This window comes from Thermobia domestica, chromosome 14 (assembly GCF_964235325.1).
Source record: "Thermobia domestica chromosome 14, izTheDome1.hap1.1, whole genome shotgun sequence".
NCBI classification, from domain to species: Eukaryota; Metazoa; Arthropoda; class Insecta; order Zygentoma; family Lepismatidae; genus Thermobia; species Thermobia domestica.
In genome coordinates, this window is record NC_137467.1 from 160778245 (window position 1) to 160805348 (window position 27104).

The window sequence follows — 27104 nt, forward strand, 5'->3', positions numbered from 1 at the left end:
AGTTACTTAATACATATTTACAGGGAGGCCCCATCCGCGGTAACGTCGGAATCACAATCTTTATCCCGAAATCCGCCACTTCCCAGACTGTACAGGAGTACAGACCCATCACTTTACTGCCGACCGATTTGAAACTGTTCACGAAAATTCAGACGGCACGTTTAAAACCCCTATTGCAAAAGTATATTAGTCCATTTCAGGCAGCCACCCACCCCAAATATAACATCTACTATGTGTTACGTTCGTTACGGGATTTTATAGCGTACGTGCAAACTCGGCGCTTTAAAGCGGGGGTCCTGGGCATAGATTTTTCTTCCGCATATGACTGCGTTGATCACGGGTTTCTTCTTCAAACTTTAGACGCTTGGGGATTTCCTCCTGCATTTCAACAAGTCATAAGACAACTATACTAATCGGCCCAATGTCGAGTACAGATAAATGGTCCTCTTTCTGACACATTTGCTCTGCAACGCGGATTACGGCAAGGCGATAGCATCTCGACGAGCCTCTTTGTGATAGTTGTAGATACCTATCTCCGGACTCTGGCTCAGATTACCTCTCCCGGTATACCGGAATACCATCAATTACACGTCTTCGAATTTGCGGATGACGTAACCTTAATAGGAACTACGCCCGAAGATATGCTCACCGCCATCCGCATAACTAACGAGTTCACCCAGTGCTCCGGCTTGGCATACAATAACACAAGACCAAACTCCTGTCATTTCACGGATTCTCCCTACCCTCCTTACCTGATTCACGCTCTCACATTCCCACGGTTGATGCTTTAACAGTACTCGGCATAACTTTTCATAGCGATGTACGCAAACAAATGGATGCTGTCTGGCGTCCTATCGTCCATCAGATTAAGCAGATGCTATACTTACAACGGTTCCGAGGTCTGCATACAATACATAAGATTCAATATCTCAACCAGTATGTTGCTGCTAAACTTTGGTACTACGCGCGCACCTTTCCCCTCCCTTCTGTTTACGCTCGCCAAATTGAATCTGTATTTATGTGGTTTCTGTGGCGGGGCTACTTCTTCCGCCTCCGCCACAACACTATTTATCTTCCTCGCAGCGAAGGGGGCCTTGGACTCGTAATCATTCGTCTTAAAAGTCAAGTTTTATACATGCTAGATGCATATCAAGACATGAGCCCCACATGGACTATACACGGGTGTGGATCGAATGTTTCTGGCCCGAATACTCCCAACCAAGGAATCCGCTTTTCTGCAGATTTGGCAAATTATGTCCTACCTATGTCACCAATCGTGTTCAAGCATGGACATATTCTGGTGAGCTTGCTTCCCCTACTACATATACTCACCAAACCTTATACCAGCAATTGTGGAGAGCGTCACTTGTAGATGTGAGAGTCCGGGTACAAGATATGTTCCAAAATAAACAATGGCGCCATATTTGGCAAAATCTAAGAACCAATGTCCTCCCTTTGCACACACAAGCGGTATGGACGACCATAGTGCATCAACTGCCTGCCACACAAGAAAGACTTCTGCGCATTGGACGTACCACAACCCTCACCTGCAAATATTGTGGCCACTCCGACACACTACCTCATCGCTACATGTCATGTTCAGGTGCCGATATTATTTGGAACCTCCTCCTTCGTATGTTGAGCTTGATCTGACGTACACCTGTTCCTTTATTTACCGTAGATCTCCTATTCTTTCCTGCATTTCAGTATTACCCAAAAACCAAACATAATACGGTCCTCTGGTTAGTTGGTACCACATTGTTATATGTTCATCATTCCATGCCGTGGAATGATGAATGCTTATATTTTGACTTTTTACAACGGGAACGCCGCAAATATTTTTCAGTCGATCTAGAACGACAGTCTTTCAGTGGTTTTTTGCAAGCAGCTCTGTCCCTCCTGTCGGGAAAGACCGGGAGGCCATGAATTGTGCTTGTGAACATTTTCCTTGTGATGCTTAACCATTATCATAGTACAGCGGAGTAGGTTCGCTCAGAACCACATCTTGGACTCTCTCCCAGTGGTCGGTCCTAGATTACGCCTATATTGTCTACATGTAATTTTGCTATGTACTATTAGTGACAGAGTACAATAAATATTAAGTGAACTAGCGCAGCATGCTAGTAAGGAAGGTTGGTTTTGGAGTGGGTTCAAATCCTTCCTAAGAACAATTATTTTTATTATTTTTAAAAAGTTTATAACACTTCTTTCGTTAAAAAAAGATTTAAAATAATATTCAAAAAGTGATTTAACAATTATTTTGTTTTAATTTTCATTAAAATAAGTTTGCCCTTGTACTATACAGATCCATAGCGAAGTTAGTAGCAAAAATAGTAGTAGTAGGAACGGGTTACAATGCAATTCAGCATTCATTTGTTTCCGTGCGATGTTGCCAAACGTAACTCGCCTACAATGCTTTCTGGCTAGGCCTTAGTGTGTTTCGAAAATATGCTTGTTTTCGGGATGAAGTTTCAAGGTTGACTAGGAGTTTTTGCTATTAATATCCCTTCTAACAATATTGGCAGTGGACAAAAGTTGGACCGTGTTGAAGCTTTTTGCTCCTAATTGCTATTTTACTTTATTATTTAACGAATATATTGAAAATATATTTGTCAGCGGGCACATATACAGGAATTTATTTCGGGAGGGGTCCAAAGTTATCTGAGGGTCCGACTTCAATATTAGGATAAATTATAATATTTTTTAAAAAAATACCCCCAAAATTAGGTTAAATTTACAGAAAAGTTGGGATTTCAGAGGGGGTCTGGACCCCCTGAACCCACCCCTAAATGCATCCTTGTCAGTAATGTTTCCTCATTTTGAAACCCTCAGAATCTTCGAATATATAAAGGAAAATGAGTTATTTTCCATAAAGTATCACTTAAAGGAGACGCGATATTTTTTATTGCACATGGTGGTACCCCAATTTAACAAGGGCAAGAATTCCTTTACTTTGGTTCTCTGCAATTGCGCTCTATCGAAAGGTTAGGTTTGTCATATATACTCCTAAGAACAAACGTGTTTGCCAGAGAACCGTGATACTGAACAGACCTCCACAGAAATGCATGCTGAACTTTCGTTTATAGCTACCCTTTGGTGCTTTTTGCCCTCAAGGTCAATCGAGTGATGATTCAGTTCAGTCCCTGTTCTTAAGTTGTGTTCGTATTACTTCGAATAGTTTTGACGTGTGTTTTCCAACCACCATATGAACAGACAATCAGGGCAAATCATAGTATACAATACATTTAAGCAAGTATTTTTGTCGCGAAATTATTACACACATTACCCAAAGACACTTAATATATGAATCCATACATTTATTTATATAGGTAAAGCAAAGAGTGGAAATTACCTATCGAAAGAATAAATTAACAGCACGATCATAATGAAAAGCATGCCTCGTAATATAACAGACTTCTTTCGCGTAAGAAATCGAAACTCAGTTGGTCAGAGCAACTGTCTGTATGAATTAGGTTGTTAGTTGGAGCCTAATACGAGTAAGAGTTTTTTTACTATTGTTTTCCTCTTTTTCTTATGTGAGGAAAAATCAAATTGTAACATCGCGATATCAAATGTATTTGGTTAGGTAACTTTGTCTTAGCTAAACTTTAAATATCAGTAACCGTCGAAATTATTTTACTAACCGATCAGTTATTGAACATTTCAAACACCAGTCGCATAACATGAAGGTTAACGTCACATCCGCAGCCCTTAGTTATGCGTCCATACTTTCAAGGTCTGACCTTGGGCGGGGCAACCCGGGCGACTGCCCGGGGCGCCAGAGACAGAGGAACGCCAAAACGAGCCTCAAAAAGTTAATTTTATAATGTGTTTCCTACTGACTTTTTTGGTTTATATTCTTGTAAAGTAGCGGCAATTACATAATCTTTTTCCATTTCACCATGGAAGAAGAGTTTCATAGCACTAAGGGGACTGTATCGACAAATGGAGAGATGGCATGTAGAATAAAGAGTGGAGGGGGAGTAAGTATTGTTTGTTTCTTTGCTTGAGTTTAGCGTTCCACAGTTATGCCTTAATGGCCAAAGGAGATGTGGATACTGATTATAGTGAAATCCGAACCACGTTTATCGTTCAACAGTAACCCACCGGGAATTGGACCCGGGACCACAGAAGGCAGGCGTGCTAGCCACTAGGCCAAGCTGGGGGGTAGGTGTTCGTATTGTTTATATATATGGACGGCAGGCCATATTCTTTGTGAAGTTTTCCTAGGTAATGAATGTCTTTTTGAAAAATGGGCATAAACTATTAAAAACACTAGGATAAAATGTAAAATATAAGCTAATACTAGGGGGGAGGGCGCCATAAAGTCACTTTGCCCAGGTGAAAATTTGGCCTGGTCCGTCCTTGCGTACTTTCTATATATTTCTTGACTTTGCAGCTTGTGTGGTCCCCACGCCACAGGGTTGTGGGGGCGCTATTTACGCCAATGCTTCGAACGTAATTCAATAACTGTTTCACAAATTCTACCATCAGCGTGGAAACGGGAATATATATTTTTCTAATAGTCCCATAGAACTTTCACCCAGAACACCAGATGCAAAATTTCAGAATGGGCTCTGGCTAAGTATAAGGAGGATCTGATATTTTCTAAGTAAGTTCCTTTAAGAAAGTTTGATATTTCTTTAACGGTGTTGTAAATAAACATACTCATCGTTATTAGCCCGTCACCAAACTATCCTGGACAAATTCCTCTAGAGCAACGATCGGCAAAAGTTTATTCTGGCTAATTTATAAGCGACTCAAGGGTAAAACACTTGTTAACGAAAGCAATGCTGTGCATACACTGCCATGCTTCTGACAAAATATAAAGTGTTTTACAATCTTTGGACACCTTTCCTATTCTTTTTGTCACCCTTGGTTGTGTAGGGCGCCTTCAAACAAATAAAGAAGCGGTTATATTACAGCCAAAGGGCGCTATAAATATATTACGTATTTCTTTTGTTAACTAATCATAACCGCCTAGAGTCATCTTCGGTAGAATAAAAAAATGCTACTTGATATTCCACTCACGGAGGAAAGGATGCTCTAAATATATTTCTTATTCATTTTGTCTGCCGTGCTTGTCAGAAATTAAATACTTTCTTTTGGGAGGGTGCTGAAAATAGAGGGGCAAAATACAACGTCGTGCCCCTCCTACAGTTTAAATTTTGTTACGTGGTTGCTAAAATTATTACAAAAGAAAGCACTTTAAACTAAGATGTCTAAGGTTGCTACATTATGTAAGGGTGGCATATTCAGGAATAATAATAATAATAATAATAATAATAATAATAATAATAATAATAATAATAATAATAATAATAATAATAATAATTATTATTATTATTATTATTATTATTATTATTATTATTATTATTATTATTATTATTATTATTATTATGTGAATATCTTTGGAGAGACAAAATTATGTGACACGAATCATTACATGTAGAGCTTTAAGATGAGTGGTCAAAGGGGAGGAAAAAAAAAGGATTTTTCTCTCTGACTCTCTAACGCAAAGATTATGTGCTGAAGGTAAGAAGCGTCATCAATCTAAAATTGCTTTTACGTAGAATATCAGCTACTTCAGTTCTCCTCCTTCGGGCTACTTACCTCATGGGGTAAATTCAAAATAATTTCAATTCAAGAGAAATACACTGTAAAACTTTTCCGTAATAAAACATCTACGGAAAATTAAACATTTAATAGGGAAATCTGGTATCAAAGTGTCCAAAAAAGTAGATAGAAGACTATTTAATGATAAACATTGTGAAACTTTATAAAAATCTCCAAATTAGAATTAGCGTTTACTGGGAAACATTCATTATGCACCAGCGAGCATATTGTGAGCAGTGAGCACAGGGAAAATAATTATGAAACTGTTTACAAACAAAATTAGGGACACTAATGCAAGTGCGACAACATTTTTTTTCTTTTTCTTGGTATCGTCATGAGTTTTACACATATGTTACAATTTGATACTTTCCCACATAAAAAATAAATAAAATAACCACAGTAATAAAAATGACAGTTGCACCTCTGTGGGGGTTCGAACCAGCAACCTTCGGGATACAGAGTCGTTGCTTCAACTAACTGAGCTACTTGTTTTCTTACGCAAACTGAACATGTTCTACGATAAAGATGTTTTTTCATTACGATCGTGCTACCAATTCGTCCTTTTCCATAGGAAATTTCAACTGTTTGCTCTATCTAAACGCTCATACTTAGTATAGATTCATATATTTGGAGTTTGCAGATAATGCACGTAATAAGACTTATTAGAAATGTTTCGTTAAAAGTTTCGTTTGTAGATTTAATCCACATTTGTCTCAATGACATAGATGTCGCTGCTTCGTGTAGAACTGCAGAATTCCCTCGCGTTCTTTAAAATTTCCCACTTTAGCAGAGTTGGTAACGAGTTTGTTATTAACGTTTCCTGCTGGGAAAACCTTCCAAAATTTCGAACATATAAAGAAAACGGAGATATTTTGAAAAAACTTCAAAATAAAGAGACGCGTCATTTATTTTGCTCATAGTAGTACATATAGCTTTGATTTTTATTTTAGGAGGCCATATTGGTTTCAAGATGTCGATTTTTTTCATACTACATTGCGTGATCACATATTGATAATCAATATTTGTATCACATTTTACAACGGTACGTTGTATATTTGTGGGCTATAAGGTATTCTAAATATTTACTAGGCTGGCTGATTCTACTATTAGAAGAAGAGAAAGAAAAAGAAATAGTGTATAGTTATAATGTTAATATATAAATATATTTAATGTTTTAAATAATGAGATTTTGGAACGTCGTTGTCAGGACAACCAAAAATAAATAGAGCTATTCAGATTTAAAGAGGTAGACATATTGAAGAATAAGTGTGTAAACGTAATGTACACTTCTCAGTTTTGATTATTAAAATAAGTGTGAAAACAGAAAAATAAAGATGTTTTAGTGCCTCAATACTAAGAACAAAGAACCAGGAATCGTTATAAATTGGTGCCAGAACACCGAAAGTGAGAAAAGAAGTGCGTCGTTTAGAAGATATAGTAAAACGAGCACCATTGAGCCATACATCAATTTCACTATTTGAAGAAGTGGAAAAGTAGTACCCAGAAATATAATGAGTACGACGAATAGTGAAGCGACTGATACCCAAATTATCCAGACCGATTCTCCAGAGAACTTAATGGATGTTTTAAGACAGATTTCACAACAAATTAAGGACCAAGCTCAGGAGTTGGAAAAAAAATGAATCTACAAGCACAGATGATAGACCAAAAGATGGAACATCTTGATGAAAACTGGAGCAACTGCAGCAACGCAACGACGGCAAATGGGACCAGATAAAGGAACAATTAAATCAGGTGAACCAACAAATTGCTGCCAAATTTGGACGTTACGATGACGATAGGGAAAAGATAGTACAGAGATGCACTGAAGTTCAGGACTCTGTAGATATTATAGAGACTGTGGTAAATGAACACGCCAATCAAATTAAGCAGTTGCCGGATGAAGTAAACTTCATTAAAGAAAAGTGTATTCTCGAGAGTGCAGTGCGAAATGGTGGGCACACTACATTAGTGAAATGTACGGAGTTTTCACAACAGCATACTGCCGTATTGGTTGGATCAGATTATCCCGACTTCTCTCTTCGTTCGAATGTTTTTCACTGCTTTGCTGATACTGTGTGTAATGAAGATTCTGGTATGTATCAGTGTGCGAAAAGTTATCATCATCTTTATCTAGAGAATGCTATTGACTGTCTGTGTTCCCCGTATATTCAACATATTAACCCTGTGGTTCATGTAGCAGGAGGTAAGTTGATTCCAATATTCGTGAAATGCAGAAAGAAAACGTGTGTTCCTATTAGTGTTTGTGTTGATTGGTCGATTGAATTGAATCTGTTGAATTGTTCATTCAACGAAAAGATCAAAATGATGTTAGTAAACAATCCGATGATGTTCTCACAGAACGTGATGCAGTGCATTGACTTTAATAATCTAAGCATGATATTGCAATGTTTTGAAAATCCATCAATGGTGCAATACAGTGCTGGCTTGAATCAAACTAACCTTCGAAACCAAGTTTGGAGTGTCCATGTGAAACTAAAGTGTGATCCCAATGTAAAAGGTGATGTTAAATCCATATGTACCGGTAATGTAACCGAGCCTAACTACAAAAGAAACAGAAACCATGGCAGGACAGACTACCGTGGATGTCATGTAAAGGATAAATACAGATCCATTAGGAGGCACGATATTTCACCTCCAGTGAAACGAAGAAGAACTGAACCTAATTTGTCTGATAATACAACTCAATCTAATCACAGCAGAAATAATACAATTTTTCAGAAACGCTGCGCAGATGGCAGGAATTACGATAATAAAAGTAAGAAACTAAGAACCATAGAAGTAAAGAACACGGAAAACCGTATTCCGATTTACGATTTTCAATGTAACTTATATGAAGCCGTTGGACATGTAACTTAAAGTTACGGCGTCTGAGAAGACCGTACTCAATTGATTTTGCTTTAAATATCATTATGATTTCGTTTGATATTCGTACCTTATTTGAGTTCTATGATGTTAAGAAGACGTTAATTATTATCTTATGTTCTGATTATTATCGATATTGCAATCTTAATCTATATTTTGTTTAACTATATCTTATATCCGATCATTTTACGTTCAAAGGACAACTATATGAATATCACTTACATCTTTTTCAAAACCTTCTTCATGATGCCTAAGTAAATGATTATTAACTTGTAACAAGCATTTAATGGACCCGAAAAAGGACTTAAAAATCAAATAACTTGCAAATCAAATTTCGAATGTACCTAATCGTTGTAGAAACGTATAAATAAATGAAGATGATGATAAAGTTTAAAATAAACGTGATAATAAATATGATAATAATATTGTTATAAAATTAAATATATATATTAACAACCTTCGTCCGTCGTGCCTAGTTTGCATGGGGATGAAATGAAAATTGACGGTCGAAGATCGCTGCTACTCACCATCTAGAATGAGTAGGTTAAGGATAACAGAAGTAAACCACATTGAATTAACTTTGAATAAAATCTTTGTATTTCCATAAAGATTGTGTGTATTACTGTAACTGATCGAAGACTGTGTATAAACGCTAGATCACATATCTTTAAGTATCTAAGAATTGAACCACGAATAACTCGACATAGCTGAGATACACGTACCTTTAAAGTGATGATGTCTGGAACTGATGTCGATGTTCTGGAAGATGAATGTCTCGCTGAAATAGTCTATAGTATCTGACTATTAGTAAACCATAATCCACTTGATGGTTTGCTGTTAAGTCGTAGTTCTCCTGATCTAGCCGTAGAAGAGAATCACAGCCAAGTAACTACCGTGATATAAGTCGCAGTGGATCTCTATCTGTATACTCGATGTATGATGGTCCACATCTGATCCCAATTCTTCAAGACCATAAGTTTTTATACTAGGATTCCAGACATCCTGGAATTCATTGTTGTTGACTTTCTGTATATCTCAGCTATTGGTAAAACATTGGTTTCACCCGAATTACATCGTGATCAAATTCTCAGACTCACAAATTTCTGCAAACTCAACGATTATGCCACAGTCAAAGTGTGTCAATGTTATAGTATTACAACTTGATGACAATTCATTCTTGAATCACAACATTACAAATTACACATTACAATAGCATACGAACTGACGATTAAGCGTCTAGCCGTAGCGACACATAACATTCATCACATATACAAAACATTGATGTAAACACATAAACATACACACACGTGTTTACGTTATATGACAACATAGAGTTTCTTTAACATTCAATAATTAAATATGCTTCCTTTCCCAAAATAATATATTCCTAAATAATATCAATCACATGTATCAACAATATGTATAATTTTATGAATTGTAATTTTCAAATATACGAGGTGCATTAAAAAACTCGAATGATTAACATGTAAAAGTAAAGGGTCCAGAATTCTTTTTCTTTTTATTGAGTAAATGAATAAAAAGAAAAGTCCGTCGAGGGCCATAATATACAACGGTACGTTGTATATTTGTGGGCCATAAGATATTCTAAATATTTACTAGGCTGGCTGATTCTACTATTAGAAGAAGAGAAAGAAAAAGAAATAGTGTATAGTTATAATGTTAATATATAAATATATTTAATGTTTTAAATAATGAGATTTTGGAACGTCGTTGTCAGGACAACCAAAAATAAAGAGAGCTATTCAGATTTAAAGAGGTAGACATATTGAAGAATAAGTGTGTAAACGTAATGTACACTTCTCAGTTTTGATTATTAAAATAAGTGTGAAAACAGAAAAATAAAGATGTTTTAGTGGCTCAACACTAAGAACAAAGAACCAGGAATCGTTATAAATTGGTGCCGGAACAACGGGAATAATAAGGTATCGTTGTAATTTGGTGTTTCTATCCCCAGCGACTGTCAAATATATTCTCGTCCGCCATATTGGATTCAAGATGGCGACTTCTTGAACATTTTTATTATTCTCTTAATGCACGTTTGATAAAAGGGTTTTATACCAAATTTCGTATTTTTAGGTTCAGTAGTTCGGGCTGTGCATATAACTGTGCTTATATTTTAGGAGTCATAGTGGATTCAGGATGGAGAACTTTCCCAAATTTATTTTCTTTTTGTAACCTCCTCGTGATGGTCATTATTTATACCACATTTGTTGTATCTAGCCTCAGCGTCTAGGCTCTGTATTTTTATGACAAATGCTTTCGGCCACCATATTGGATCCAAGACTGGGAGGTGATAGGGGAGGTCATTCTAAGCAAAAATGTTTATATGAAGATATAGGGTTTCGGAGATAGAGGTGGAGATAACTTTTTGCATATTGCACTTGCCCATTCTTGTTTCAAACATTATAGCACACCCTGTAGTTGGTCTTACATTGCATATTATAGCTAGTTTTAAAGCTAATGAAACAGGCTTTTAGGAGGTCTGCAATTTGTGTCAATACTGCATACAATAGGGAAGCAACGGAGGGATTTTTTAAAATTCTCTTTTGTAACACAATTTTTCACTGTTCTTGAGTAGAAACTCTGTCAGTAGAGAAACTGTTTCTGATTTGGGGAAAACTATACACAGGTGTCAAGTTGTTATCTTCTTTAGAAGCCACAAACACTTCTTACTAATCGGTTTATTTGTTAAATAATGACTTCCACTGGAAACAAACAATTTTGCTTGTTTAATAATAATTATTATTATTATTTCTTCTCTTATTTTAATTGTTGATGTTATTATTGTCACCATTTTTATTGTAACTTGTGTTCCTACGTGGAAATGTAGATCTTTCGTATGTTTGGGAATAGTATTGTATTTCCAGTTTTGTAGAAAAACGGCTTATTAACCAACTCTGTATGTTCCACATCTCCTCCTAGACGGTTGAACCGATTTTGACCAAACTTGGCACCGATTTAAACGAAACTTGGCCCACATATAGCTTATAGTCTGTCAAATAATAATGTTGGAGTAGAACACCCCTAGCGGGTCCAGGGGCGGAGGTGGAGAGAGTGAAATATAAATAATGGTATAAATGGTTTTAATGAAATATCTTAAGAACGACTACACCGATTTGAACGAAACTTGGCATACAATATACATATACCTTATACTGTAGTCTGGTGGATAATAATGTTGGAGTGGAACATCCCTAGCGCGTCCAGAAGCGGAAGTAGAGGGGCTGAAATGTAAAATTTGTCGAAAATGACCAATATTAGTGTCGTTTATATAGATTTTGAGGTCACTTAGATCAATGTTAACACTTCAAACAGTAGTTGTAGTAGTAGTAGTAGTTGTTGTTGTTGTTGGGTGAGTAGTAAGTAGTAGACGTGTAGTAATAGTAGTAGTAGTAGTAGTAGTAGTAGTAGTAGGTAATTGTAGTAGTAGTGGTGGTAGTAGTAGTAGTAGTGTGGTAGTATTAGTAGTAGTAGTAGTAGTAGTAGTAGTAGTAGTAGTAGTAGTATAATGTAGTAGAAATATGTAATAGTATTCTTTAAAAAAACAATCTCCCCGTACGAAGTCGGGCGTTAAGGCTAGTAACCTTTAGAAAATAAGAAAATACTGGGATAAACTGCATGTAACGTAAGACCAACTACAGGGTGGGCTATAATGTTTCAAATGAAAATCGGCAAGTGCACCACGGAAAACGTTACCCCCACCCATATCTCCGAAACGAAGGGGAATAGACCCTATGTTTACATAAGCATTTTTGCTTAGCATGACCTTCCCGATCCCTCCTCCCCATCATATCCCAAAATCTTTGCATTTCCTCACCGGACACCGTGTATACATTATAATATACTTATTGGAAATATCAGTATAATATTTCGAAAAAGGGTGATGTTTGTATCAGAAGTGATATTCGAAAAATCTGCATAGAAATTTTCTAGAATTTCTGGCATGAGGATCTCTAATAGTGGATTATCACCTGTTCTCACTTTGTGTGGGGTAGGATACATTAAAGAGACTGTTTATGTTGTTCCACTGCGAACTACCGTGGATGAAATGGGGAATGAGTATTTTGCATATCGATAATACTCGGGAAGAAGAAGAAGACCGAGATCCACAGATTCTACTCCAAAGCGTCTCACGGTGCCCCCTACACTATCTATCTTCTTGCGTAAACCGAATTTGAAAATTGTCCTTCGTTCCAAAGATATTTTGATTTGTCAAATTAAATGTACATAAAAACCCTGTATATAAAAAGTGTATACCTTTTTTTTAACTTTATGAAAGTAATTTTTAATGCTGAAATTGTATTCAAACCGCATTCTATATAATTATTACTTTTAACAAACATTAAGAAAACACCAATAGCTCATTACCCGCGAACTTGTACCTTTTCATACACACGCACAAATATATTCATTTTCACAAAATTTATATTTGGATCGAAATATTATTGGTAAAAAAGAACAAAGCAACTTTATGGAGCCTGCGGTGCTACTTTCCGGGGTATTTATCATCTCCCGAACCTGGAAACGGAACGAAACTTTTCTGGTGGAAATTCACGCAATGCTGCTCATTCAGCGCTAAACGAACTTATTGCTACGTGCTTTGAATGCACCAAATCGGCCCATTGGAATGTGTCCAGGCTTGCCGTTGGCCAATCTTGTCGTCAGCGATCGAAAATCGATCCTGACAAACCTTGTCGTCAGCGTCCCAAAATGAGATGTGTCCAGGCTTGTCGGGGTCGACCACGACAAGCTTGGACATCTCAGGAATTCGTTCGAGTCTGGTGCAAGAGGATAAATTGAGAAGTGTCCAAGCTTGTCGTTGTTTAAGCTTGTCGTCGTCCAACCTTGTCGTTGTCCAACCTTGTCGGGAGCGACCAAAATTAAGTGTCCAGGCTTGTCGTCGTCCAACCTTGTCTGCGTCCCATTTCATTATGCTATGGGAAAGTTCTGGTTTACTTTCCTACAAAAGCGGTGCTGTTTTTCTGATAATATTGGAGATAAATACCTGCTCGTTATGTCTAGTATTGGTTCATATCAAAGAAAATTAAATCGAGAAATTTGAATGGAGATTAATTATTTATTACAAATAAATATTCTAATTATGAGGTGGGATAAAGACTATCTCAGGACGCTATTCCGCCCCTATATGCACCCAAATCTCCTGCCTGCCTTTACCCAATAACTAATGGAAAAGGAAAAATTCAAGCTAACTTCCAATTTTCCTAATTTCATTAATTATTCAATATCTCTCTAATTTAGAAGGGACCTGTGGAAATACGGTTTACAGGAAACAATTAATCCTGGCCCGTACTCCTTACATTTCAGAGATTAAACCTTGACTCACAGGACACAGTCTGGCCTACTCTGATTCTGAGACTCCAAATTAACTTTACAATAAAGAATCTATCTAAATTATATATAGGATAGGTTGGTCTTTGAATAGCTTGTCAGCTTCACTCCTCGGTTCTGACTAAAGTTCCTTGCACTCAAGGACTGAGGAATTTGGTCAACACTCACTCTTACACTTTCCTGCTTGAAAGTTGTAGTGAGAAATCTCTAATCATTCACTGCACCTAACTGTGCTAATAAATACACAGGGGATCGAAGCCAAACACCTTAGCATCCAAATAAAAAGTTGCTCCACCACTAGGACGGAACCAATTCCTAATCCTATTCGAGCTTCACTCACCTCCCTTATAGAATCCATAGGATGCTTATATATTTCCATTTTGATGATGCAATAAATGTCCCAAGTAGCCTCTATTATAAGGCTTATGATCAAATTTCTAAGAGACAAACTCAATTCTTAATTCTCTAGCATGGTTTAAGCTGTCTTATGGCCAAAACTCAATTGCTTTAGGGGACATCTGTATTGTAGTAGATGTCTAACTTGGCTACATACGGGGGGGCGCGGTTGCTCAGTGGTAGAGCGTTCACCTCCGGTGCTTGGGGTCCCTGGTTCGATCCCAGCTCGCGCCGTGTGGACTTTGTGTTGGACAAACACCGTGCTCGTGGGTTTTCCTGGGGTTCTCCCGTTTCCTCCCACTTTCTTCATTCCCCCATTTCACTCATCTCCCATTATCACCGTCTCCTTTATCCTCAACGGCATAACCGTGGGACGTTAAACTTAAAGATTTCATTTCATTTTTGACTACATACAGTAACTAACTAGAGGGGATTCTCTGCAAACTGCACTACTCATTTCCAGTTAAGCGAACTGGCTAGCCTAGATTCCTTACTCAAAGACTCCTACAACGCACAGCGACGAAATATGAGGGAGGCTGCCTTTCTATGTTTTCGCCTCCTGAACAAAGCTAGAAAAAAACATTTAAAAATTTTTAGCGCCATCTACTCGGATGGAAAATTTAAAGCAAGGGAAACTGAACACAATGCAATTTTCCGCTGGCCTCAATCGACCGGCATCTAAAAGGCAAAAATCTAGCATGTAAATGTCAACGATATCGGCTACCTAACTGTAAAAAACAATATGATTAAATCTTAAATAGGGAATAATTCTCTAATATATATATATATATATATATATATATATATATATATATATATATATATATATATATATATATATATATATATATAAATACATCTGCTTATGCTTATGACATCAAATATGATCCGAAGCTTTCTGGCATCCAGTGGAAAGCTTGGAGTGTATTAATATTTGTTTGCATATATTGTTATTGTAGACTGTTCCCATAATGACAATCGACTTCGATTGTATAAAATTTGAGAGAGAAATTTAACTTTTTATTTTGTGGTCAATTTGAAGGCATTTTATTACACTGTCATTATGAAACCCATATATATCATCTTACGAATCAATCATTACGGAAGAATTGCATGTGTATGTTGCAGCAGTGGTACCAATTTTTGAAAGATTCATTTACAACTATTCTTTTTTTTTTAATTGATGTTCTGTGTAATTGCGCGTTCTGTGTAAGTATGCAATAAGATTCTCTCTCTCTCTATCTCCCTCTGTTTCCAGCTACCGGCATAGGCATATGGGAACTACCAGATACACTTTCGTGTGTACATAAGTTACTGTGTGTGTGTGTGGCGGGGTCGGGGGTATGGAGTATTTATTACGATCACTTAGTGGAACTTACCGTAACATTCCGCACTATAACTTTTGAACGAATGCGATTTTTTTAAATTCTGTTTTTTGAAAAAATAAATAGAGTAATTATCTCGAGGGAGTTCGTTAACGGAGATGATTTAGTCAACAGAAAGTGGTGCAAATGAGTCATTTCCGGTTTCAACGTTGATCACTGTAGAGCACATACTGTAATAGATAGCGACATACGGTTTTCGGCAATCGATTAAACGTTTCAAGGACAACTCCCATATTAATTCTTAACACTATAGTAAAACCGGAAGTGGTATAAATGAGTCATTTCCGGTTTTATTGTTGATCACTATAGAACAAAAACGGTAAAAGATAGCGGGAAGCAATTTTCGGCAATCGATAAAGCGTGTCAAGGGTAACTTTCATCTTCATCATTACCATCCTAGTAAAACCGGAAACAGTAGAAATTAACTATAATTTCCGACTTCAAATTAATCTACATAGGGAGATAGGGAGAAGCTGTTTTGGGGAATCAGTTTAGCGTTGTGGGAATAAGTATCGTCTCCTCTCTTAAACTTCTAAATAAACTGGGAGTGGCAAAACCCAACTACTTCCGGTTTTAGTGTTGATCACAATAGATTAGAAACCGTAATAAATAGCGAGAAGCAGTTTTCAGTAATCAATTAAGTGTTCCAAGAATTTTCTAATTCGACTTTAATCTTTCTACTCAAACCGGAAGTGACAGAAATCAATCACTTCCAGTTTAAGCATTGAGTGTTATAGAATATATAGCGAAAAGGGAATAGAATGGAAAATTTATTAAGTGCCCAAGAGTGTATTCCGTCTCGACAGTAATTACTCTACTCAACTAGGAAGTGAAAAAAAAATATACTACAACTTCTGATTTCCAAATCAATTGAGAAAATATTACGTAAATCTTTACTGTTTTTACTATTAGGATTACGTAGGATTACTTGTAACATCGTAATGTTTGTACATACGTCCGTCCGTTACTCCGTACGATGACATTTGGACGGATGCGAATTTTTAAATTGTTTTTGCAATAGAAAGATACAATGATTATCTCGAGGGAGTTCTTTAATAGAGAAGATTCACCAACCGGAAGTGGTAGAAATATGTCATTTCCAGTTTTAATGTTGATCATTATAGAACAAAAACGGTAATAGATAGGGAAAAGCGGTTCTTGGCAATCGATTACACGTTTCATAGCCAACTCTCATCTTCATTCTTAATAGTCTAATAAAACCGGAAGAGGTACCAATGAGCCATCGAGAATGGACAATCGAAAAAGCGTTTCAAGATTAATCTACGTCTTCACCCTTAGCACTCTAGTAAAACATGAACTGGTACAAATGAACCATTTCCGGTTTTAACGTTGATCACTATAGAGAGAAAAGGGTAATAGATAGTAAGAGGTAGTTTTCGGCAATCGATAAATAGTTTCAAGAATAACTTTCTCTTCATAATTAACACCTTAGTGAAAAAGATGTGGCAAAATACCTATAACTTCCGGTTTCAATTTAATCTATATAGTGCAAAAATTATAAGTTATAGAAACTGTTTTTGGGAACTAATTTAGCGTTGTAGGAACAGGTATAATCTCTATTAAACTTCTTATCGAACCGGAAGTAGCAAAACCCAACTACTTCCGGTTTTAGTGTTGATTGCTATAGATTAGAAACTAACTAGCGATAAGCTGTTTTCTGTAATCAATTAAGTGTCCTAAGAATATGTTCTATCTCGACTCTAATCTTTCTACTAAAACTTGAAGTGGTAGAAATCAATCGCTTCCGGTTATAACATTGAGCGTTATAGAATGGATAGCGAGAAGGCTATTTTTGGTAATTCATTAAGTGCTCCAAGGGTATATTCCATCCCGGCAGTGATCCCTTTACTCAAATCGGAAGTGAACTAAATATACTAGAGCTTCTGGTTCCCAAACCACTACACAAAATATAACATGATCCTCTTTAAGATTTTATTATTATTAGGATCACGTAGTGGAACTTGTAATATCGTAATGTTAGTACGTACGTACATACAGTACATACGTCCGTTACTTCGAAAGATAACATTTGAAAGGATGCGAATTTTCTATTATTATTATTATTATTATTATTATTATTATTATTATTATTATTATTATTATTATTATTATTATTATTATTATTATTATTATTAATAATAATAATAATAATAATAATAATAATAATAATAATAATTTCAATAAGTAGATAGTGTGATTTTCTCGAGAGAGTTCATTAATAGAGGTGATTCGACAAACAAAATGGTAGAAATGATTTTTTTTCAGGTTTTAACGTTGATCAATAAAAAACAAAAACGATAATGGATAGCGAAAAGCGGTTCTGGGCAATCGATTATACGTTTCAAGGGAATCTCTATTCTTATTCTTAACATTCTAGTAGAACTGGAAATGGTAGAAATGAGCTATTTCCGGTTTTAACACTCATTACTATAGAGCAAAAACGATAATAGATAACGAGAAGATGTTTCAGGCAATCAATTAAACTTTTCAAGGATAACCTTCTTCACATTTAACAAGCTAGTAAATTCTGAAAGTAACAGAATTGAGCCATTTTCTGTTTCAACGTTGATCACTATAGAGCGAAAACGATAATATATAGTAACAAGCAGTTTTCGGCAATCTATAAAGCGTTTCAGGAGTAACTTTCAACTTTGTACTTAACACCCTAGTAAAAAGGAAGTGTAGAAATCACCTATAACTTCCGGTTTCAATTTAATTTACATAGAGCATAAACTATAAGATATAGGGAGAAGCAGTTTTATGGAATCAATTTAACGTTGTGGGAACAGGTAAGTTATTATCTCTCTTAAACTCCAAACCGGAAGTAGCAAAATCCAACTACTTCCGGTTTTAGTGTTGATCGCAATTGATTAGAAAAGATAACAGATAAGGAGAAGCGGTTTTCTATAATCATTTAGTGTCCCAAGAATATGTTCTATCTCGACTCTAACCTTTATACTAAAAGCAGAAGTGGCATATATCAATCACTTCCGGTTATAGATTGGAGAGCTAGAAGGGATTTTATGTAATTCATTAAGTACCGCAAGAGTGTATTCCATCTCGACAGTAATCTCTGTATTATACCAGAACTGAAAGAAATACGATACAAATTCCAGTATCCATATTAATTGAGAACATATTACATAAAATCCTCTTTACGGTTTTTACTAGAGTTTATTTTTAAATTTAATACTAGCCGGATGTTCACTAAATTTTGTGAGCTACTAGCCCATTCCCTAAGAAATAAGTACTGGCATATTCTGTGGTCAAACACGGCCAAGAACGGTGGACGCGGGTTGCATTTCATACCTTATTTCTCGATAACTACTTAATTAGAGAGCAGCATTTTCTTGATAACTATTGGCCGAATCGGAACAAAATTCGGTGGTGGGCAGCCCTCAACCTAATTAAGATCTCTACATTTGCTGGTCGAGTTTGGCCAAGTTTTGGGCTTGATTTGCGTATGGTAATTTATTTCTCGGTAAACTCTTGTCAGATCCAATCTGAAGGATTTGCCATTACAGAAAGCCGCTCGTAACTATTTATCGATTTTGCTTTTAGTGTTCAACGTAAAACCGGAAATGCTTTATTTCTACCACTTTCGGTTGGTAACGAAAGGAGATGAAAAATATTCTTGAAACGCTTAATCGATTGCCGAAAACCGTTTTTGTTTTATAGTGGTCAACGTTAAAACTTGGAAAAGGTTGATTTCTACCACTTTCGGTTTATGGATCACTTCAATTAACTAGCTCCTCCGAAATAATTACTCTACCCATAGTTTGCAAAAAAAAAAAAAAAAATAAATAAATAAATAAATAAAATAAAATAAAAATTTGCTTTTTTCAAGAGCTATCGTGCGCAGTAACTTAGTCGCAGCAGCTATCGTGGTCTGTTATTATTATTATTATTATTATTATTATTATTATTATTATTATTATTATTATTATTATTATTATTATTATTATTATTATTATTATTATTAAGTATTCTACCTGCTGGCAGGTACTGGGACTAATGGGAGATGTGAGTGTGACTGTGTGTTTTCTTAGGTTCTGGTCTGGAAATTCTTCTTTCACCTTTCTCGGTCTTCAGCTTCCTCTTTTTATTCCCAATATTTGATACCATTTTTCAAATCATCGACCAACTGCATTCTTCTTCTTACTATTCCTTTCTTACCTTTCATCTCTTACTTTCAACTTTTCTCTTCCTCAGTGGGTTGAGAAAAGCTAATACGTTTTAATCTGGTTCCTTATAATTATTACCAGACTGCAGTTTCCTCTATCTATTTTTGAATACTATTTTTAAGAAATTGAATTATTATTATTATTATTATTATTATTATTATTATTATTATTATTATTATTATTATTATTATTATTATTATTATTATCGCGTCTATGTTCTGTTATTCTTTTAACTGTTAGAGGAAAGGTTCATTTTTTCTACAGTCTCACTTTATCTATAATGCTACTTCGGTATTATACTTAATGTTTAGTTAACTCAAGAAAAAGCGGATCTAGTTGTGTGAATCCTCCATTTCATGTTAGCCTTCGGTGATCATTTAGTACTGTTCAGCGAGGTAATTTAACAGAAGTGCAATGTTCTTATAGAGTATTCGTTGTAGTGTTATAAAGTAGGAAATGATACAAGACGCTGTGTTTTCTAAATTAAAGTTTTGGGATCTTCTAGGGCAATTGTTCCAACATTTTTAACAAGCGCCCACATTCTTAAACCCTACACACTTCACGCCTACATCATTCGCGATGTCTTTGACCGTTTGTGCAATTTTATTTGCAGCATTGTATTCTCAAATCATCAGTAATAGCAACAAAAATAATAACAATAATAATAACCTATACTGTATATAAGACAGCATAAGTGAGTTACTCATTATCGACCAAGTCATAATGCTATAATTAGCAAGAATACTCTTTTTGACGAAAGCAAGGGATAAAGAAGGATTTTTGGAAATATGTACCCTTAGAGGCGTAAATAGGATAGTGTATCTTGCTAATCCCTGAGGTAAGGAAGATGAAACTAGGCATATAAACTAACCATTAAAAATAACTGAACATGTTTCTTACAGTTTCTGAAAATTCCGCACCTAAACAAGAAAGGTGTAATTCGTATAACATTAATTTTTCAACTGTATTTTATTTCATTTATTTTTAGAAAATGGTAAATGTCATCATCATAGGTATTCTACCTTTATTGGCAGGTCACTTGCCGCAGCTGAGAAGCTTCCATGCTCCACGGTCTTCCGCTAACCTCTTCGTCTTCGCGTATGATCCTTCTGTTTTTATATAATCCATTAATTGTAGTCTCCTTCGCCCCCTCCCTCTCTTTCCCGCCACCATACCCTCTAGGACGTCCCTCATGATACAATCTCTTCTTAGGCAATGTCCCAACCAGTTTCTCTTCCTCTTCGTAATAATATCTAAAAGTGTTCTTTTCTCACCCACCATTTCTAACACTCTCTCATTCGTTTTCCGCTCTACCCAACTAATTCTTTCCATTCTTCCCCACACCCACATTTCGAAGGCTTCCAGTCGATTTTCATCACCTTTACGTAATGTCCACGTTTCCGCCCCATATAGTACAACACTCCACACGAAGCATTTTATGAGTCTTTTTCTCAACTCTTTATTCAAGGTCCCACAAAACAGACTTTTCTTCCTCCTAAAGGCTTCTTTCGCCATTCCTATCCTTGCTTTTATTTCACGTTCGCATTTCATGTCATTACTAAGAATACTACCCAGGTATCGAAAACTATTCACTTGTTCTATTTTCTCCCCTCCTACTTTTATATTTGACACAGACCCCTTCGTTCCAATCACCATGGCTTTTGTCTTTCTAACATTTATTTTCATCCCATATTCTTCAAAGCCCTTTCTCATTTTTTCTAACATTTTATTGATTTTCTTTTCAGATTCTGCAACAAGCGCCATATCGTCTGCAAATTTTATGCATTTAATCATTCTACCTCCTACCGAAATGCCATCATCATCATGTAAACTCTTTTTCACTATCTCTTCTAGATAGACATTAAATAGTGTTGGCGAGAGGCAGCATCTTTGTCAAACTCTCCTTCCAATTGCACTCTCTTCCGTCAGTTCTTCCCCTATCCTAACACTTACTTGTTGGTTCATGTATAAGTTTCTTGTTAGTCTTCTATCTTTCCATTCCAACCCTATCTTCGTTAGAACTCCCAACAACAATTCCCAATTCACGCGGTCAAAAGCCTTTTCTAGATCAATAAATATAACATACACCTCTTTCCCTTTTTCTATAAATCTTTCACCGATCACCCTTAATAATCCAATTGCATCTCTTGTGCCCTGGCTCTTCTGAACCCGAACTGCTCCTCCTCAACTTCTTTATTCGTTCTTTCATATAACCTTCTGTTCAGTATTCGGAGCAGAATTTTAGCTGCATGAGATATGAGACTAATAGTTCTATAATCCTCACATCTCTTTGGGTTCGATTTCTTAGCCATCGGTATCATGATCGTTTTCAGAAAGGCTTTTGGCCATTCTCCTGTTTCATATATTTCATTGCATAATCCGAACAATTCTTTCTTTCCCTTGTCTTCTATATTTTTAATGAATTCGATTGGTATGTTATCTATTCCAGTTGCCTTTCCATTTCTAATCTCGGATATAGCCTTTTCAAACTCATCCCTAAGAATACTAAATCCTTTATCATCCTCGCCTACTTCATTTTCTACTTCAGCATTTAGGCTACACGGTCTATTCCTACTCTCATATAAGTCTTCAACTTATTCTTTCCACCTCCCTATGACCTCATTTCTCTCGCTGACTACCTTCCCATTCTTATTTTCTACTGCCATCATAATACCCTCTTGATAAATGTAAGAATTCTTTATATTGGAGACGGGAAATTTCAAAATTAAACTCAATTAGAAACGAACCAATACATATTTAGGTTTTCCGAAAATTCTGTCCTAAGATGAGAATGGAGGATAGTGTCTACCTATTAAAATTTCTGCATTTGCTTACGTTGAGGTGTGAAATTTGGCTTTGATTTCTGAACTATAAATAATTGAACGTATGTTTCCGGAAATTCCCCTCTTAAAGATGGAGAAAAGAGACGATTTCTATAATAATAACATTTACCACTATTTATTCAGAAAATATTATGAAATGTGAAATTCGTTTAAATTCGTAATGTGAAATTTCGTAAACCAACTCTGAACTAAAAAGAATGGAATACGTATTTCAGAGTTTTGAAAATTCTCCTTTTAAGCAGAAGAAGGGAGGAATTAATTTACTTATTTCTCGACATTCAAATCGGCGTTTGCTGTCTCATCATCATAGAATGTTCGAGGAGAATTACTGAACATATTTAGAACTACTCTAGAGTATGGTTTCATCATATCGTTTTCACTGAAATGCGTATCCTAAGGGGAGGGGTCAAGGTCTAAAATATTTGCTAAAAATACAGTATCTTTCAAATCTCTCATGTATGAAGATGAAATTTAATATAAAAACCAAGTAGACAGGCAACCCAGCGTTCTAGGAAATTCCACTTCCGTCTCATCTCATGAAAAATGATTGAGAATTTTAGAACATAGTTAGCACTTGGCTGAAGCCATTTCTTAACCATGTCAGTTTCATTAAAATTCGTATCCTAAGAGGGTTGAGGAGTTAATATATACGGCGAAAATTAAATATCTTCCAAGCCAAGGAGATGAAACTAGGTATATAACTTTTTACTTAACGAGGTCATCATGTGGACATGCCCCAGCGTTTTCGAAAATTCTGCTTCCAAAAGAGGTTACAGTGTGTCAAAGTGTTTGAAACGTCTGAAATGAATTTTTAAACATATTTAGCATGTGGGACATTTCTATTTTATCAACTCACTTCGAAATAAAAGAATCGTAAAAGCAGAAGAGAATTTAGATTTCTTGCAAAGAATAAATACTGCATCGTATAAAACACATTTTTGAACATGGTCGAGCTAGGGGTTTTATTTCACTTTTGTTCAAACAAGTTACGTAATGGGGAAAGAGTGATCAAATATAACTTTCAAATATTTCCCATAAACCTATTCTACCCGTACGAAGAACGGGTTTGCATATAATAATAGTAAATAATAATAGCCATATTCTCACAAATTTATATTTATTTCCAGCAAGACTTCTGCATAGCATTGTAGTGCAGTGGAATATTATATTTTACCAGTTTTGTCAATGAAACCACAGTTCTTACAGAATAGTTATTTCGTGTTTAAATATTTCATTTAATGTTTTTTACAACATTCGTAATATTTGTAATTTTAAATTCAGTTCTGGCAGAGACTCGCACCCATAGATTAGGAGCCACTGCTCTAAGGACTACCTAGAAACTTTGAATTTACACCTACATAGGATTTGTGACGTGGGGTACCAGTAAGATAAATTTTTGAAAATTCACGAAAAGAGGAGGAATTGTGGTGAGAGTTATTTTAATAAGATACCCTCATCTCCGACACGTATAGTATTGTGATCTTAAAATTTGGTATTTTGATTTCCAATTTAAAATAATTTAACACATGTTTCACCATTTCTTTTACATCTTAGTAATAAAGGAGAAGGAAAAGGTGAGAATAGGAATTATTACTCATATAATAGCATATCGGTATCTCAGAATCTCTGAAAGTTACAAACATGAAATTTGGCTTTAGGACTTCTCATTTAAAACAAAATCACTTAAAGACAGTAAACAGGACCACCCAATATTTTTCAATTAAAATTGAAACCAGAAGTTGTAGTAGATATCTACCACTTAGTGTTATTTACTAGTGATTATAGTGGAGATGGAATATATTCTACGGGCGCTTAATCGAATACAAAAACCGTGCCTATCTATTGCCGTTTGTCATATAGTCTTGTTCAAGAAAACTTTGCCATTCATCTCTCTTTGAAAAGGCCTGTGGTCTTACCTATAGTTAGAATTAAATCAAATAAATGTGAATTTTGTTTGGTCGATTAAGAAGTTTATTTAGAGCCACAGCATTATAATTTCCTTTTGCGGTTGCAAGAATATCATCTTTCATAGCAGGGTGAGTGGTCAAGATTTCTTGAACAAGACTGTACAACGATGAACGTTAAAACCGGAAATGGTTGATTTCTAATAATTATGTTTGATTACAGGGTAAAAGAAGAGATGGTATTTTAAGAACGCTACCTATTTTAAGAACACTAACTCATTAAAAAAAAAAACTCTTCTCGCTGTCTCTTATAGGTCATGTTCTATGTATATTACATTGAACCTGGAAGTCATACTGGATTACCAGGGTGTCTATCGGTCACGAAAAGGATTAAAGAAAGTCACGAAATCAGAAAATGGTCATGAAAGTCAAGAAATTTTGCTTTTGGTTCACGATTTATTTTATCTGTACAAATATAAGTACATAGCCTACTTGTAAATGTTGTTCTATAAAGTGTCAAAATTCACCACCAAAAACGCATATAGTTTTAGACGCTACCAAATCACAAGTAAAGCACGCTTCTATCACGTGCGTGAAAATTGGCCCAAGTCGCACTAAAATTCGCTTTTGAGAATGTTACTAAATTTAATGGTTTGTTAAAGAAAAGGTCATAAAATCTCATTTTGGAATTTTAGTAGACACCCTGTCATTTCTGATTTTATTAGAGTGTTAGGGAAAGACAAAATGTATTCTTGGGATGCTCCGTCGATTGTCGAAAACAGCTTCTCGCTATCTATTACAGCTTTTGCTCCACAGTAATGAAAAGTAAACCGAAAATTGTTGATTTCTACCGCTTCTAGTTTTATCAAAGTGTTAAGGATAGAAATGAAAGGTGTTCTTGGAATCTTTTAGTCGATTTCCCAAAACTGCTTCTCTCTATATATTACAGTTTTTCCCCATTCAACGTTAAAGCGGGAACTTGTTTATTTCTGCCACTTTCTATTTCAATACAATATTAAGGATGGAGTTGAAAGGTATTCTTGGGATGCTAAATCGACTGCCGGAAACTATTTCTTGCTATCTATTACCCTTTTTGGTTTACAGGATCAACGTTAAAAGCAAAAAAGGTTGATTTCTACCACTCCTGGTTTCTGATCCATAACCTCCTGGTTTATGATCCTCTACTAACGAACTCTTTCGAGATAATTACTTTAGCTATCAATTGCAAAAAACAGAAGTCAAATTCAGTTTCGTTCAAGAGTTTCGTGCGGAGTAACGGACGGGATGGACCAATGTACTAACTGTACAATATTATTATAAATCTTACTCTGTAATCCCAATAATTAGATACATATTTCAGCGTTTTTGATTGTGACCTAAAAAGAAAGAAAAGGGTTTGGAAGAGAATAAAGGTGGATATTACAATTATTATTATACTAAGATGTTTATATCTCGGGATCCCGTAAAGTTGAAGACATGAAACGTGGTATTTGAACTGAAATTGGTATGCTTCCTGATATATAAAGAGCAAAGCAGGGACGGCGCTAAGGGCTGGGCGGGGGTGGGCAACCGCCCACCCGATGGATGGCCTCGCCCACCCATCCGCCCACCCCAACAGAACAAGGGTGTCATTAAAGGGGGACAGGAGGGGGCAATTGCCCCCCGCAAGATTTTGAGGAATACATATACTTTATCGATTGTCTACTAATATACTAGTGCAAACTGTGAAAGTCTTATGTTGTTGGTGTTCTTGCCCCCTCAAGCGAAGTCTGAAATGATACCCCTGCAACAGAAGAAGAAGAATAAAGGTGACCAGTGCCGGATTTCGGTTTGATGGGGCCCTAAGCTATTGAAGATAATGGGGCCAATTTATTTCTAGCATTCTTTTTCAGCGACAAAATTTCGCCTTTTCTGTTTGAATATATGCTATATGGTAATTTATGGACCTAATACATATCTGTTAAGTAAATACGTTTTCGTGTATATTTCGTTAATTTACTGTTTTGAATACATTACAGAAAAACTGTAAAATTTGTAAAATTAGCGGTAGTTTAATTTGGTACCAATAAAGTCCCTTGCCGATCTTTTTGCACCAACTATGATCCACGCTCCACGCCATGCTTCTACAATATGTGGAGACCGAATCATTTCTCATTTCAAGTTGTTTCTATTCAGTTTGGTAAAGTTTGAAACGTTTCCAGGGATCCGTGTAAGTAAATACAGTCTAAATATCATCCAGGGTTGGTAATTACTGCCTGAAGCTCAACTAATCGTGTGAGCCTATTCCAGGTCAGGTTACTGGAGTAACTCAAAATGGAATGCAACCCTCGAAGATTACACAAGGTGTAATACGACACAAATTCGCTGGAACCAGAGGCGAACTTAGAAGGTTTAAACTGGAGAAGGGGCAACTAAAACCCAGATTATGATAGATATATCGTGAGTTTACTCTAAACTTTCAAAAATATGTAAGTAATGGCTTCAATTATTTTTGTCACT